This window comes from Artibeus jamaicensis, unplaced genomic scaffold, assembly GCF_021234435.1.
Source record: "Artibeus jamaicensis isolate MK-2021 breed Jamaican fruit bat unplaced genomic scaffold, CSHL_Jam_final scaffold_1283, whole genome shotgun sequence".
Taxonomy (NCBI): domain Eukaryota; kingdom Metazoa; phylum Chordata; class Mammalia; order Chiroptera; family Phyllostomidae; genus Artibeus; species Artibeus jamaicensis.
The window spans coordinates 8205733-8223791 of record NW_026522028.1 but is presented as its reverse complement, the minus strand read 5'-3'; positions in this window follow the sequence as shown (position 1 = coordinate 8223791).

Below are 18059 nucleotides of genomic sequence, written 5' to 3'. Positions count from 1 at the left end.
GTCATGTGATATACAAATAATACACTAATAAGAAAACCAATTACAAAACTATGTATTTCAGAGTTTTTTTCTTTTTCCAATAGTGGCCATACATTTCCATGAAGGCATCCTTGGAATCCTGATTCATTCCAATTAAAGTGCCATTTCTGGGGTTAGTGATATGATCAGGTGCTATAAAACAGAGTTCTTCTTATCTGGAGATAACCAGAGGCTTCGAGGTCAACCCTTAGGTTAGTTGGACTTTTTCAGGTTGTTGCAAAAAGAGAGATGATGTTCACATATTTGTAAGAATGTGCAGGGAAACAAGAACAACAGATGCCACCTCAGAAGCAGACCCAAAGGGAAATGAAGCCTTCTTTAAGACTATCATTCAGAATTCAAGGCAAGTCCAGCACCTGGAGCACCTTTTGGCTTCTATACAGTAGGCCTGCCATGCTCCCTACTCTACCGATCCGCTATGCTGGTGATCCAGCTCCTGCTGATAGTACTTCTTCTGCACTTTTTACTTCCAATGACTCCCTTCTACTCTCTCTTCTTGTCTCAGGGATTCTTCATTTTGTTCCTGCTGCCAACTCCATGCCACTTTTTATGTCATATAATCAAACTCTAAGAGTGGTGATCTGCTATTTCCAGTCGCTGTCTTATAGAAAATATTCATGCTGGACAGAGCCTTTTTTCCAGCTTTGTAACTCTATGGATGCCAATCTTCATTCAGTAAACTATGAAGTGGATAGCTTTGTCAAAGAATACCTGGTTAGCACAAATGCCCATGGTTATTAGAGTCTTCTCCCAAAATATGCTTTGGTAAATCTCCTTCAGTTTGGTTTTATGTAACAAATCAGTTACAACTTTAATCTTAAAGGTATTGTACAATCTCAAAACAAAGTCCTTTGTCTATCTTCTTGTATATTGATGGGAAAATGTGCTCGTGTTTCAGCCTTTCAGCCTCCTGGAATACCTTGGTATTCAAACAAAGTGCTGTTGAAGCACTTCTGCTTGTGTTCAGGTTTGATCAATAAAACACTGACAATACGTAAAATAATTAAAACATCTATCAGCATCTCATCTTCTCCTAGACAAAAATAATTACTCTTTCACTATATGACAACACATTCTTCTTTCCTCTGTTTCTTTATAAGACTAATTGGTGCCTCAGTGGATTGCCAGATTAAGGATAAAATGAGGAATCCCAAAGCATAAATAACATCAGCCCATCAGTTCAAATATGACTGAGGCATAGGCTTCATCATTATTCAGTCTAAAGCCACTTCTTGTTTTGTGTGCATTCTATGTATTGGTTTGGAGGAGACAGAGGTTAACAAATTATTTTAATGTATTTTTTCAATGGGTACTATATGTAATGATATAACATATTAAATGTACAAAAGGCTGTACATAACAAGTAAGTCTACAGCGATATTAATTGGTTATTGCTGCAATAATGCTAGACAATAAATCACCTCAGAATTAAGTGGCTTATATCATCAAGCACTGATTTCTCTCACTTACAAGCCTATAAATTGGCAGGAGCACCTCTGCTTCAGCTTGTAGACTGTGTGAGCTTGGATCTACGCTTTGGGTCAAGCTTGGGAATAATCCACACTTGTCATTCAGGTTTTCAGACTGAAGAGCCAGTAGCTACCTGGGACCTGTTATTCTCATGGCAGTCAGAAGTACATTGCTATTCAAGAATTGTTAGAGCACATGCTTATTTCTTATTTGCTCTACTCTATTGGCAAAGCAAGTCATATGACCAAGACCTGAGCACTAAGGCAGGAAATTATACTCTACCTGAAAGCAGACAGGACATGGGAATGGGTATTTGCTGAACAATAATCTAATCTGCCTTGTTCCCAGTCACCCAGCTCCCTCTGGTTACAAAAATGGAAACTCACTTCTTGTGTATTCATCTGGGGAAATTCTATGCTAATTTAAGTATATTCACAAATCAATATTTTCATACCAGTAGTATCATACTATACATACTGTTCCATACCTTGACCCCCTCCCCCACTTAAAGACATATCTCAGGGAGGATTACGTGTTAGGACACACGGAGTTGCCTTATTTTACTCAATACAATGATTTATTATTACATAACAGGAATGCACAATAATTTATTTAATAAATGTCTACTGGTGGGGCATGTAGTTGTTTCCAACCCTTTATTGTTTTAAGCAAAGTTGCAATAACTATCATTGTATATATTTTCACAGACATCTTTAAGATCCATTCCTAGAAGAGATATTGTATTTCCTAAGGTTTTATTATTTTCAGTGTTAATAGTTCTTCCCAAATTTTCTTGAATAAAAATAATGCAATTTAAACTACTATGAAAAACGTAAAGGGGTATCTGATTACCTAACTGTTAGGCAACACAAATCAAATCGCTTTGCCTTTTCCAAGTTGACAAGTTAGAAAAAGATCTCTTGTAACTTGAATGTTTTGCTTCATATGGGTGAAACCGATACATGGTCATATGCTAAAGTGCTACATCTAGTATATATTGCAGACATGCCTGATCTGTAAGGTCCTTTTCTATAAACTCTCTGCCCTGCCCTAGTCTCAAGGTGTGGGTTCCTGAGATAAAAACTCATGAGGGCACACAAGTAAGACTAAGCATTTTGTGTCCCTAAATTAAATCATATGACAATCAAGAAAAGACATTTTATAAGTTTTTGACAATAATTTGAAGTTCTGGTTTGTGGATTCAATCCCCTGGTGTGCAAGAGACAACTAATCAGTCTCTCTCTCTCTCTCTCTCTCTCTCTCTCTCTCTTTTCAAGAAACATGCCCTCGGGTGAGGATAGAAAAAAATAAAGTGCTCAGTACAATGTTCTACAGAGCTGAAAAATAATCATTCTTGACTCTCTGATGCAGCATCAGGTACCTCAGCAGCTGAAGGGTGCAACCAAGCAACTCCTTTTGACCAAAAATCCAGAGCAACCCACAAATGCTATGAAGAACAAATGACTAATCCCAATAAGAGATCCTATATCCGCAGGGTTCACACGATCAGAACCATAACACCAAGGACAATGAGAGACGCACAGCAGGGTACAGCCTCCAAAAAACTTTGTGTTCCTGAGAGAAAGATTCTTCATAAATAAAAGTGCTAAAATTAACTATGTACTGACTAGGCATATTTAGTTTATTGCACTGTGACCCTCCCCGGTAATATTTTTTCTTCAAGAAAATTTTGTAGACACATTAAAATTTTATTCATAACAACTTGAAATTACCCATTGAAATACTAAATAAGAGCTGAGACCATGAATTTGAAAGACTCTGTTATAGCTAAAGTTATAGCAGAAGCTACTATGGTGGATGAGAAAGTTAGAGTGTAACCAATTATGTTTAACCTTTAATGCAACAATTGTAAAACTTGCTATGACTCACTTGTGGCTGATTAAGAGGTTCGGGTGTCATTACCAAATAAGAATTGTCTAATCTCTCCCAATATTAGAGCTGCAGTATTCTAACCACTTCACAAATAGCTTCTGCAATTCACTGGGCACTCATTATTGAATTTTCCAAAACCTTACTAGAATATTCTCTTTAGAGCTATCATCATGCCTCTTTACAGAGGAAGGGTCTTTTTATTATTGTTGTTCTATTACAGTTGTCCCAGTTTTTTGTCCGTTGCTCAGTCTATCCTGCCCACCCACCTGCTCTCTGCTCCCATAGTTAATTCTCACCCTGTTGTCCATGTCCATGGGGCCTTTATACAGGTTCCTTCACTAGACCCTCCCCTTCTTTCCCCCATTTTCCCCTTTCCCTCTCCCCACTGGTCACTTTCAGTTTGTTCCTTGTTTCCATGCCTCTGGTTCTATTTTGCTCATTTGTTTTGTTCTTAGGTTTCCACTTATAGGTGAGATCACATGGTATTTGTCTTTCACCGCCTGGCTTATCTCACTTAGCATAATGCTCTCCAGTTCCATCCATGCTGTTGCAAAGGGTAGGAGCTCCTTCTTTCCTTCTGCTGCATAGTATTCCATTGTGTAAATGTACCACAGTTTTTCGATCCACTCATTTACTGATGGGCACTTAGGTTCCTTCCAGCACTTGGCTATTGTAAATTGTGCTGCTGTGAACATTGGGGTGCATAGGTTCTTTTGGATTGGTGTTTCAGGGTTCTTAGGATATAACCCCAGCAGTGGAATTGTTGGGTCAAAAGGCATTAGATTTTTAATTTTTTAAGGAAATTTCATATTGTTTACCAGTGGCTGCACCAGTCTTCATTCCCACCAACAGTGCACTAGGGTTCCCTTTTCTCCACAACCTCATCCCTACTTGTTGGTTGTTGATTTGTTTATGACAGCCATTCTCACTGGTGTGAGGTGGTATCTCGTTGTGGTTTTAATTTGCATCTCTCTAATGGCTGATGATGCTGAGCATCCTTTCACATGTCTCTGAGCACTCTGTATGTCTTCCTTGGAGAATTGTCTGTTCAGGTCCTGTGTTCATTTTTTTTCTTTTTTTTTTCCTTTTTAATTAATTTATTTAATTGTTGTTCAAGTTCAGTCTTCTGTCTTTCACTCCCATCCCATCCAAGCCCCCCAGTGCTCCCCACCTCCCTCCCATTTCCACCCCCCCTTACTTTTTGTCCATGTGTCCTTTATACTAGTTCCTGTAAACCTTTCCCCTTTTCTCCTGAAATTCTCTCCCCTCTCCTCTCTGGTCACTGTCAGACTGTTCTCTATTTCAGTGTCTGTGGTTATATTTTGCTTGCTTGTTTGTTTTGTTGTTTAGGTTCATTTTTTAATTGGATTGTTTGTCTTCCTAGTGTGGAGTTGTGTGAGTTCTCTATATATTTTGGAGATCAAACCCTTGTCTGAGGTATAATTGGCAAATATATTTTCCCATACAGTTGGTTCCTTTTTCATTTTGCTGATGTTTCTTTAGCCATGCAGAAGCTTTTTATTTTGATGTAGTCCCATTTGTTTATTCTTTCCTTTATACTCCTTGCCCTAGGAGATATATCAGCAAAAATATTGCTATGTGGGATGTCTGAAATTCTATTGCCTGTGTTTTCCTCTAGGAGTTATACTTAAGTTTTTTATCCACCTTGCGTTTATTCTGGTGAACGGTGTAAGTTGGTAGTCTAGGTTCATTTTTTTGCATGTGCCTGTCCAAATCTTCCAACACCATTTACAAAGGAAAGGTCTTTAAGTGGGAGTCTTTGGTGACCATGGCAAGTCACCCAAACTGACTTGGATAGGGATCCAGAAAGACCTGCTCCCACTAAATTCTTCTCTCTGAAAAATAACGGTACTATAGGATTTCAATGTGTTCAGAAGTTCCTCTTTTGTTCTTATTCCAGGTAAGTTTTTGATATCACCAAATTTATTAAATCTGTAGCAGACCTCTCTCTGAGGCTTGGGGCCTTGCCTCTAAGTGTCACTTCTTTCCTCAAAGAGTAAAGACTTAGTAGGCCCACTAGAACCTCTGGGACCTTCACTTTTTCTTCTATCTAAATACTTAAAACTTAAAAATCTCAGTATTCATATCAGGAATTTCTTTGATGGATATAGCCATCTGGATAAAAATACAAAGAATGTGAATCACTAGAAATTGGTAAAATGTCTTTCATTGTGCTTTTTTAACTCTTTTTTATTGAATTTATTGGGTGACATTGGCTAAATAAATTATGTAGGTTTCAGGTGTACAGTTCTCTAATACATTATCTGTACATTTTGTTGTGTGTTCACCACCCAAAGTCAAGTCTCCTTCCATCACCATTTATCCCCCACTTTACCCTCTTCTCCCTCCTGCACCCCCCCTTTTTTTCTCATAATCACCATGCTATTGTCTGTGTCTATGAGGGGTTTGTTTTGCTTAATCCCTTCATCTTTTTCACCCCGTCCCCCAACCCCTCTCCCCTCTGACAGCTATCAGGCTATTTTCTGTATCTATGAGTCTGTTTCAGTTTTGTTTGTTAGTTTATTGTGTTCATTAGATTCCACCTATAAGTGAAATCACATGGTACTTGTCTTTCTCTGACTGGCTTATCCCCTTTAGGGTCATAGTCCCCAGGTCCATCCATTCTATCACAAAAGGTAAGATCTCTTTTTTTTTAAACAGATGAGTAGTATTCCATTGTGTAAATGTACTTTAGCTTTTTTACGCACTCATCTACTGATGGGCACTGGGGCAGCTGTCTTTATGATAAGTTGTTACTTCTTTTAACTTAGAATTAGGCCAATCTTCCCACTTCATTCAAGCCTCTTCTTTTTCCAACTCTCATCATCACCTGCTGGCCCAGCTGCTTGAGAGAAGAGCATCACAGCATGGACTCAGTGAAGTGTCAAATGGCCAACTAAATTAGCAGTCTCTCCTTGAGACAGTTTGTATTCAACTTATCATGTACAACTGCATCCAAATGAAATTGACCTTAAGGCAAGAAAATATATTTCTGCCAAACTTTCTCTCGCACTCTTACCATGATTCCAATGGTCATGACTAATTTGTTCAAAGTGTGGTCATTGTGGGGATGAAAAGGTGGGTGGAGGTAGAAGAAAGTATGAGGGAAATCACGGGTAGTGGCAAAATATAATATTAATTAATTAGTTAATTAAGCAGTTTTTTAAAGAGTAAGTAAGAACAGAAAAAATATGTCATTCAACATGCCACACCAATCCATGAAGTAAATGCTGTTCCTGGAGTTCTCCATCTCTACATGCTTTGCCCCTGCAAGCATCCCTTTCTGAAGTCAAAGCAATATCATTTAATCTACGAGTAGGAATTTTCTCTTACTGCTTTGCTTCTGTTGAAGCTACTGGAAATACCTAGCTCCTTTTTACCTCAACCGTCTTTGTACTTTCAGAAACTGACCTTTCCCCCTCAGCTCTTTTAAACATCATCACCCTTTTCTTCACTCTAATACAACACATAGTCTTTAAAATGTAAGTCCTATGTTCTTCTCATGCTAATGAATTGAATGGATTCACTGTTATTTACATAGAAGTCGATATTAATTTCTGATCCTGTTTTACATATTCATTATCAAAGGTAAGTAAGATGCTAGAAGGAAAGCAATAGTTTCTATTTTGGTGGTACTTACATATTACATCTATAATACATATACATTATATTTAATGCACACATAGGAGCTTTTGATATGAAATTGCTTAGTGCTATCAGTCCACAAGTATAATGTAACTCTGGCATCGCCCATACTGTTAATTATCCTGGCACAGCCATTGTATAAAATTGTAAATAATAACTAAAAATAAATTCTATAAATATAATTATAATGTTATACTTATAATAACCATGAATGGAGTGGCTTTGACTCACTCAATTCAGAAGATAATATACAGGTACTAGTATGTCTACACAATGTATGAAGAATGTAGACCAAGAAAAACTATGAGAGAAATTTTTGTGCTTGTCTTATAGGCAATAGTATAAACTTAAATACATGTGAAAAGTTTTAAATGGTTATCATTCATCTTTAGAAGAGCTTTGTGATATAAATAGCATCTGTGTTTTACAGATAGTGAAAATTAGGCTCAGTGAAGTAAGTGATTCACCCAACAGCACACAACCAGTAAGTTGGCTGGGCTACATTTATGGGTAATGCCACTCCCTGCCACCCCCACCAAAGACAGCTCCTTATATCAGTGATGCCTGTTTTCCCTTCTAAGACATCTATAGTTTTAGCTCTTACATTTAGAACAAATTTTTATATACAGTATGAATCCAGGGTCCTATTTCAATCTTTTGCTTATAGATATCCCATATCAGTTATCTTTTATTATATACCAAATGAAACATAATGACTTCAGACAATAAGCATATATATTATTTCTCACAATTCTGTGAATTTGCTGGGCAGTTTTGAGCTGGGCTGGCTCACCTGATCTCTGCAATCGATTAGACAGTCTGTTGACACTGAAACTAGATGGTCTAGGATGATCTCAGTCGTGTGCCCAGTAGTTATCAGGCTAGTTCATGGAGGGGCCCTCAGCTGGGATTAATGACCTCTACAACAGGCTTCACTACCTGGGATCTCCTCTTCAAACAAACTCCCCTAGATTTCTGCAGATGGCATTCACAGAGTTCCAGTGATTAGCAAGAGAGGATAAGCCCCAATAAGCAAGCATTTTTCAAAGAGCTGCTTATGTCCTATTCACTAATGTTCCGTTGGACACAGCAAATCACATGCCTGAGTTTCAGCATCCATGTGTATTAGGTCTCCTCTGCTACCACACTGGGTACCAGAGTCACACCAAAACTTCTGGTGTTGCCAGTACTTATCTCTGCAACTACCACTGTTATTCTTTAGTATCAGATGTAAAATAATGTTTTTGAAATCCAGTTCCTCTATCGGTACTATCTACTAGTGTCTTCTAAGCTGTATGTCTAGCAACTACTAGTGAGTGACATCGTGTAGGGACAAATGAGTGAAAGTACAAGGAAATTAAGGGAGCAAAACGAGGATCTAGATTCTATATATTAAATATTGGCATAATTTTAGACTATGCCATGTATTTATTCTAAATGCACGTTATTTCTGTTTACTTCATGAGTTAAAGATGAGAAAGAGATGCTGGATAATCCATTCTACCTAACATATTCTTGTAAACTTCCATTTTACATTGGCAATATTTTCCCTAGATTTATTCTACTTACCTTTAGTGATCAGATTTTAATCATCGACATTGTGGCTGCATTCTACAGTACCACGTAATAGAATTTGATTTAGGAAGCAATTTTCCCAAACCATACAGCGAGGCTTCTTTCCTCTGTTACAGTCACTTCAAAGGTTCATCTAACACTCTGGTGGCATTAAGCATCAATGTAAGAAAGGGAAATGTTAAAATCCTCATGTTTCAGATGTTTTAAAATGTGATTCTTGGAGAGTAGAATTGGAGAATTATAAAATTTGAAAGTGGTTAAGACACTTGGTCCATTTGTCTCAGTTCGCCTTGTACTCTATTCTAGCCAAACCAAAATGGGATGAGCCCAAAGAGAAAAATGTGGGCTATGACCCCAGATAGATAACTGCCTCTTTATTCAAGTCATTCTGAGATTTGACTTACATTGGCTATTCAAGCACACATTAAGGGTATACTAAAAATCAGCCATATGATGGTATAATGGCATATCCCTATGAATAAAAGGAATAATTTTAGAGGAATAAACTTCCAAGTATGCCACAGCTATCAATGACAGGGTGGCTCAGCCAGACATCATCAAACATTACAAAGACAAGTAGTCCAAACCTTAGGTGAAGTCTTTGTAACTATTCATAATTATAACTATAGATCACCTATTTTTCATAACACTACATAGGGTTCAAAGCATTTTCAAGTGCATCATCCCGAACTTGATTTATAATAGCCACCTAATATTAAATTGGTATCTGTGGACTTTCTTTTCATGTGCTATAACCTTTCTTCTTGATGTTCTTTATAGACAGAGCAGTCCTTGTCACCCCAGACAGCTGGGTATCAAGGATTCTCAACAATGTTTGGTATAATGCTTTCAGAATCTTTTGAAAGCAAATGCCTCAGGCTATTCACTTCACAGCTATCTAGGATCCATCCTGACACATAACTTAGAAAGGCATCCTGTTATATTTTTCAGAAATTAATGTCATTTAATATCTTACTTGCATCAGCAACACCTGTGCCTTGCGCACATCAACGGCATCCACAGATGAAACATTTCAGTTTAAAGGAATCACTTCTAAGGTTCAGAAATAAAGTGTCTTGTATTTGTGTGGTGCTTTACAGCCTAAAAGTGGTTTCCCATATATCGCTTCAATGGGCATATTTGCTGTCAGAGACACAAAACTGTAAATGCATTGTGAATTGCATTACTTTCCTAGCCTTCTTAGTGGCTCCCAGCATAGCCTGCTGAAATTGTTGACGATCTCATTTTTATGATTTAGGTTATGCCACATAAGGAGCTACATGTCATCATTAAAAAGATCATTTGATTTGTAAGTGTATTATTATTTTACTATACAGTGTGGGATTGTGAACAGCTACCTGAAATATACTAGCGAGTTTTAAAATGTGGATCCTGGAAAAGGTATATCAGAACCTTAAGAAAATCTTAAAAACTTTAATGTGTCACAAATACCTATGGCAATAGTTGTAAATGCAGATTCCTGGGCTGAGCCCAAAGCCTCCCGAATCAGAATGTCTGGAAGTGAGGAATCTGAACTTTTACCTTCCTGGGGGACTGCTATACACCCCCAAAGTCTGAGTTTGATTTATTTAGAGTTCCCACTGCAACTTATAAGTTAGTTCTGTGCCTTTAGAAACTTCAACAGCTCTTTAAGGCAATTAGCATACCATTTAGCAAGTAATTCAAATCTAAGCAAAAAGAACAATGGGATTTAAATTATCATCAAAACATACTTTCTGTGCAGTGCCCTCTACTCGGTGCTCTAAAAACTATAGAAATAGATACAATTTCATAATAAATATTCCAACTGTAATGATGAGCTCTGTCAATCTCAGAAAAGATAAATGTGGGGTTTAATTTGAAAATAGATGTCTCTGTGAATGTGAAGCAAAAGCTGGATAAAGTGCATTTCTGTCTGCTTCATATGGTACTATTCAAGATAAGTCATTGTTATAATTTGAAAAGTATTATTCAGAAAGAGGACAGATTTCATTTCAGTAGCTTTGACTGTGAGACCTAGAAATAAAAGCCGAATGGGTGAAAGGTGAGTCACAGATGACTGGATTTAAAAATTATCACATATCTTAAAGTTAGCTAAAAATTATACCCAAATCCCAACTTGCCTCGCAACAAAATGATAGACCAGGGGACCTTTACAAAATGAGATATTTTTCTTGATGTAAATTTCAGTCAGGAAGATTCCTAGTGCACGGTACTTGGTTTCTGTCGCTTCTCTATGAATTATGTTAAAATAATTTTAGATTACTGAGAATGGCAAAATAATATCATCAGATGTACTGTCTTCATGTCTTTCATGAGTTTAAAACAGCCTATTCTTTAGGGTGGAAATCAACTGACATCAGTCTGATTCCAGAAAGAAAGAATTTTGTGCCCTAGAGTTCCAGGAAAGATATTGCAAAAATTACCTGTAAATCTGGCATGCAAGTTTAGGTCAGACCCTGTCAGCTAGAAGCAGTAAGGAACAGATACTTGAACCAAGTCTGAGGAAGGCTGAGCCACATAACGGTAGAAGTTTAGATTTCTTAATTCATTTTATGGAGGCGGCAGTTAGTTCTTGCTACAATAACACTTTGAAATAAACACCACAAAACCTCAGTGGCCTACAACAGTGTTTTTTGCTCACATGTCTGGAGTTATTGTACCTGCTGACTTGGCCTGAACTGTTCTCATCTTGGATAATTGGAACAACTCAGCTTTGTTGACAAGTCTCTCATCATCCAGAAGGTTAATCCAGGCTTATTTCTATGGCAGTGGTTAAGGTACAAAAGAGAGCAAGTGCAAATAAATATCCAAGGGCTCCAGAGGCCTAAATTCAGGACTGGCACACAATTACTTTTACCACATACCACAGGCTAAGCAAGCCATAAAATCAGTACAGATTCAAGGGGTGGGAAAGTAGACTATGCATCTTTAGTAAGAAGAATGGCACAGTCTCATGGTAAAGGACATGAATCTAAGGGGAAAATTAGGAACTGAAGTTGTCATAGATTTTCCCCAGTGTGTGCAGTATTAAGTATGATTCGCTATAGATACCATACAGTAGCATAAGACCTGAGAGTGATTTTCAAACATAGACAGTTCATTCAAAAACAATTGTGCCCCACCCCCAGAGTTTCTGATTCAGGAAGTCAGGGTAGGGTGGAACTTGAAAATTTGCATTTCTAATGATTTCCCAGACTTTGAGGTTGATGCCAGTCCAGGGTCTATACTCTGAGACATAAATTTGGAATTAATAGGAACTTACTGGGCTAATAAGACAACCAAGGGGCACTGATATTTATAGAAAAGGCAACTTGAAGTGGGAGAATTTGAATAAGATCATTTCCCAGATAGGCAAACAGCCCATTCAGAATAAGCAGATTATTCGGGGACCCTCATTGCTATCTTTACATTATTCCACTTAACTGCCCCAGGTAACCTAGTGAACAAACTGGAGTTGGGAATAAATAACCCATCTGTTGTCTGTTGTAAATAGCACACAAACCTCTACACTGGCAACAAATTTTGATAACATCATTTTATTGGAAAAAATTAAATAAAATAAAGGTTTGAGGTATATATCACAACTCTTGAGTTCCCCTATCACTTTTAAAAAACAGTATTCTTTCTTTTTCTTTTTTGTAAAATGTAATCTGCTTTTCATTTACCTAATGATGGCTTAGAAGATCTTTCTGCTCAGTACTAAACTATGTTGTCAGGTCAAGCTGAGCCTCACACAGGCCTCAATATTCAAAACTTCACATTTTAGTGCATTATCTTCACCGGCTATATTTTCTGATCTCCTGAAAATAGTCTAATAGCATTTTTCAACTCTCCAAAATGAAAGTCTCAATTGATTCACTGCTGCATTGTAATTTTGATGGAGGAACTCACGTGTTAGGAAATTTTAGTTTTAGGTAATAGTTAATAAGCTTAGTACTTAAAAAGCTATTGTTTCAGAAACTGAGGCTATGACCCACACTGACTCCAGGAGACCACAGGCAATTCCATCTTTCTGCCCCTCGGGGACTGCAAGCAATCAAGATGGTATCTGAGCTATTGTGTTTCAGGGAGAGATCTCCCCAGGGCACAGATAAAGAAAATCACCCTGGACAAAGGACCCAGGACCCAGGACCCAGATTGAAAATCACTTGTCAATGGATAAAAGGATTTTAGGGAAATTGCCGACTGGACTGCTGCTTTTATCTGATTAACCTCTTTCCTGAATTCCAAATCGCTTACCTATGCTTTTTACTCCTTATAAAAAGGCTGGCTTGAAAGGAAATGTAAGATGGTGTGTTAGGGTATGTAACCTGCCCTCTTCTCAGATCACAGGCTATCTGAATAAAGCGCCCATAAAGATTCATTCCCTGTCTCTGCTTATTGGTTCCAGCAGTGATAGGCAGCATGAACACTGACTTTTCCGGTTTAAAAAGTATGCAGGCATATATGAAAAAGTGAATCAGTATTTCCAGATCCCTGTCTTTGGAGGCATCTTTAGCCTAATACTAACTGCAACAAAAAATAAGATGCAGAGAACATATGAACTTGTTCAGTATCAATCTTCTTAGTGTCTCCAACTGCCCATTTCAAAACTGGAATTAATTCAATAGAGAAAGGACCAAAGGGGACAGTTATGTTTCAAAGGTTTTACACCTTTTTCTTTATGGGAAAAGTCCTTACATTTAATTGTAAATGGAAAAAACTTTATGTAAGTTGAACTAAAGGGTAAGACAAATTTTTGGAACAAATATAAATCTGCTATGCTAATACAGATTTCAGTGGAACATTTTGCAAATTTATATAATAAAGTATATTATATGAGCATGAATTTAGTAATGTAATGATCATTAAGTGGTAAGTATCCCGTCATAAATATCCATTTGCATACTTAAGTTCAAGGATGAACTAATGAATGAAAGTCTAAGAAGATACTAGTTGTCCCACTGAGGGAGATGTCTCACTCTTTATCATCATTAATTCCCTAGGTCACAAAAACAGATTGATAATTCACATCCAATCTGACTAAAATGATAAGAAGAATATTATAATTTCACACTGAGGTTATTTTTACCTTTTTATGGAGTTGAGTGTTTCCTGTGAAGCTGTCCACCTCCACTTCCATCCATTACCACATACAGTGAAAATGTTCCTTAAAACCCAAGAGAATTAATAGATTATTTTCTTTACAGTGGTTATCACATAATCATAGTTCCTTATTTTTTCCACGTTAACCAAAAAGAAAAGCTGCATAAGAGCATCTCTAAAGATAGCAAGTAGTTTTTTAGTTATCCGTGAAACCTTGCTTTAAATATAAGTGGAGGGAGATCATTGGAAGTTGGGAGAAAGAAAATGTGTACAGAAAAAGACCTATCAAATGAGAAACATAAATATCATGGCCTTTTCTTCCAACAGAATATAAAGATGAATTAATTGAGGCTGGGGGTGAGGGGTAGAGGCAGAAATGCAAATCAAAATAAACGAAATTCAGGCAAGTTTCTTAAATATCATTTCCCAGTGATTTGACAAAATGAATCTTAAGTTAAATGCAGAAATTGGTTACTTAACGATAATGTTGCTTTTCATTAGATTTTTCATAAAAGCTACTTTTCTAAGTTCTGTTGACCTCAGCAAGGAGAATGTAAAGATGGTGGGATTAAGTCCTAAGGTTAAGTTGCTGATGTCTAGACAACTTGGAATTGAATTCAAATAGAAATCAGAGCCCTCAGATGGATGAAAAATTTATCAAACTGGTTCCATTTTTTAAAAAGACTATTAGAGTCATATAGCTAAATGTGCTTTTGCTTCCAAAGAAGATAAATTACCTACTTGTAGTGTATGAATTCTGAAGTGTGGTGCCTTGATTTAATGCAGCCTGCACACCAGCAAGCCAAATTTTTACCAAAACCCAACAGAGATCTAAGCCAAGTGAGAAGAATAATGTTTCTCCTTAGTATTCATTCTAGAATCTATTGAAATCTACCCCCACAATGGGCCACACTTCACTGCGTGGATTTCTTGGATTATATCGAGTTCTTTCAGAGTCATAGCATCCCTGAAAACATCTGGAACTCTATTCTCAACTTTCTCTCCATGGTGGACCACAGTCATTATCATTGTAAAGTTCTTCCTGTGGCCACTTAGGCAAGAGTAGACCCTCCTGAGTCACCACAAATCCAACTGTGTTCTTTGAGTGCACCCAGGCTGCAATGGCCTCTGACACCAAAGAACACATCGTCACCTGTAATTAATTTCAGGTGCAACTCAGCTTTCTTTCCCACTACTTTTATGTAGCAGAGAAGTAGAATAGTGTTTTTTTTTGGGGGGGGGTGCTTTTAAAGCTCCTAAGCAAGGCAGATGACCAAAATCTCCAAATATAAATGTAATAGAGTGATTGATAATAACCTTTCCCCAATAATAATAATAGTGATGGAGATGTACTATGAACCATGCACTGTGGTAGCACCCTACTTGCCCATTTCATTCAGTCCTCACAACCATCCCATGACAAAGGTTCTCTTACTATCTGCGTTTCACAAAAGTTAGTGAGCATTAGAAAACAATAAGTACATTTCCTAGAGTTATTCCTACTATTTGAACCCAAGGTTGCAAGTGAGTTTCTTTTCTAAAGTTGTCTGTCTTGTTTTCCTTAAGGCTGTTACTGAAAGAGATAATCCCTGAGGAGACTCCTGATGCCACACAGTGAAAAGCAAAAAAGTTTGAGAGAGCAACAGTCTTCACTTGGTCACCATAGTGCCCCCTGAAGCCCAGATTCTCTGGTCAGGACTTTTACTGTAAGTAAACTAAAAACAGGACATATATAGCATTTTTTCAATCTTGAATTCAACTCCACATTTGTAGTCCTGCGTTTATTCACACCTGGTAGAAATAACAGGCATGAATTTAATCAAATGAACCATTTTCAAGAACAGTGGTTTGGAAGAGGGAAAATGTTATGCTGTCCGATTTTGGAAAGATTCACCCTTTTTCCCTTATGACTTTATGGTCAGCTTAATGCTTTATCAGAAACATCAAACTTGCTAAAACCTTGGGGAGACTTAAAATACCAGAGAAGCCCCACAAACAATCCATATAACATACACAATTGGGTTGGTTCACAGAAAATACTTTGTCTCTTCAATGACAATAGAGAAAAAAGGCACCCACAATCTTTTGTTGCATAAGCACTCTTACAAATAAAATCTACAAGCTCTAGCTTGGGACATAAAAAAACCATTTTATTGCTCCCCATAACTTGTCAAATTGAGCAATTTGCCCCATTGTAGTGTAGGAGAGAAAAACTTTTCCCTTCTTTCCTTCCAGGTTCTTTGATTGGCCAGTTAATTAAATGGACTTAAGACAGATTAACAGGAAAAAACAAATTTTCAATATTGTATTAAATTTATTTAGGCGGCATTGGTTAATAGGATCATATAGGTCTCAATTCTGTCTTGTTTTGGGCAGAAAGAACGCCAAAGGTATGAGGCTCTCACACAGGCAATTGAGGCTTGTATACATACCGTGGGGAGCTAAGGGAAAGGGGGTAGGGGGCCTGGGACCTCAAAGAAGAGAAAGACCATTCACAGAGAGAGGAGAATAGCAAATGATTGGTAAACAAATGTTTGCCATTCCATGCAAAGAAGTCTTTCTGATGTAAAAAGCACTTATCTTTGGTAATAGCCCTCTTCCTGGTACAGGCCCTCTATTGAAATTCTTTTAGGCACTTCAGGGGAAGGTAAAGAGCCCTTTCTAAGTCTTTTGGGCTTTGTCTTCAGATCGAAATAGTTTGCAAGCCCAAGTGGCACTTTCTGGGGAGACTTATTCTGAACCCCATCAGTTGTAAAATGAGGTCTTGAAAATGCCGTACTCTTATGCCAAATATCTTTTTCTTATTCTAAAATTTTACAAGATGGTACAGATACTGCTTTTTTTCTTTACATGTGTTCAGACTAACAGATCTCACCTTTCGGTTTCATTGCACACGTTTGAATGCTGTTGGACAAGAGAGTTCATACTGATATCTGTAGGGTGGAAAAACTCTCCTCCCAGAATCCTAATCTAGGATTCTATTGCTCCCACTTTTTGTCCTGATTCCAGCACTATATATCATATGACTCGTCTATGATCTCAGTTGCCTTATCTATAACATGAGACAACTACAGCTGTGCTGATTATCTTCAAGAGTTATTGTGAGAATGGAAAAACATTATATCAATGAAGGGAAGTGTTTGCATCATAATTTCATAATACTCCATTCCCCTTCTTTCTCAGTGACCCAACCAGCCAGCCAGCACCTTCTCATTTCTTTCCCTATTGGCTTCAGTCTTACTCTTTCCCGTTCACTACCTTTTCTCTTTATTATATTCTTATTCTTCCTCAGGTTGACTTTCTTGACAATCACATACTATGGATATTCATTTGCATACTCACTCATTTGCCAGCTCTTACCCACAGAACTGATTTGATTGTACATTCAAGAATTATGAGTTTATTGGGCAGTTTAAAAAATTAACTAAACCTAGAATTATGAGTATGGCACAATGTAATTCTTATGTCAGTTATTTTTTAAGTACTTTCTTGTGATTAAGAATGTACTTTTAGCCAAAAATTGGAAGCAACCTAGGTGTCCAGCAGTAATGAATGGATCCAAATATTATGGTACATATACACAATGGAATTCTATGCAGCAGAGAGAAAGAATGAGCTACTACCCTTTGCAACAGCATGGATGGAACTGGAAAGCATTATGCTGAGTGAAATAAGCCAGGGGTTGAAAGACAAATACCATATGATCTCACGTTTAACAGGAAGCTAAACAACAAAACAAACAAGCAAGCAAAATAAAAAAAAGACACTGAAATAGAGAACAGGGGGACAGTAACCAGAAGGGAGAGGGGAGAGAATTTCAGGGGAAAAAGGGGAAGGATTTACAGGAACTAGTATAAAGGACACATGGACAACAACTAAGGGGGGTAGAAATGGGAGGGAGGTGGGGAGCATGGGGGTGGGCTGGGATGGGAGTAAAAAACAGAAAACTGTACTTGAACAATAATTAAATTTAAAAATGTACTTTTACATTAAAATGCATTTATTATATAAATTGGTTGTATATTTTATTCAAGGTATTTTTTTCAAAAAATTAGTTTTAGGCCCTGGCTGGTGTAGCTCAGTGGATTGAGCGCGGGCCTGCGAACCACACGATCGCGGTTCAATTCCCAGTCAGGGCACATGCCTGGGTTGCAGGCCAGTTCCCTGCAGGTCAGTTCCCAGCAGGGGATGCACAAAAGGCAACCACACATTGATGTTTCTCTCCCTCTCTCCTTCCCCCCTTCCCCTCTAAAGATAAATAAATAAAATCTTTAAAAAAAAGATAAAATAAAATGAACTTTAAAAAAAAATTAGTTTTAAAATTAAAC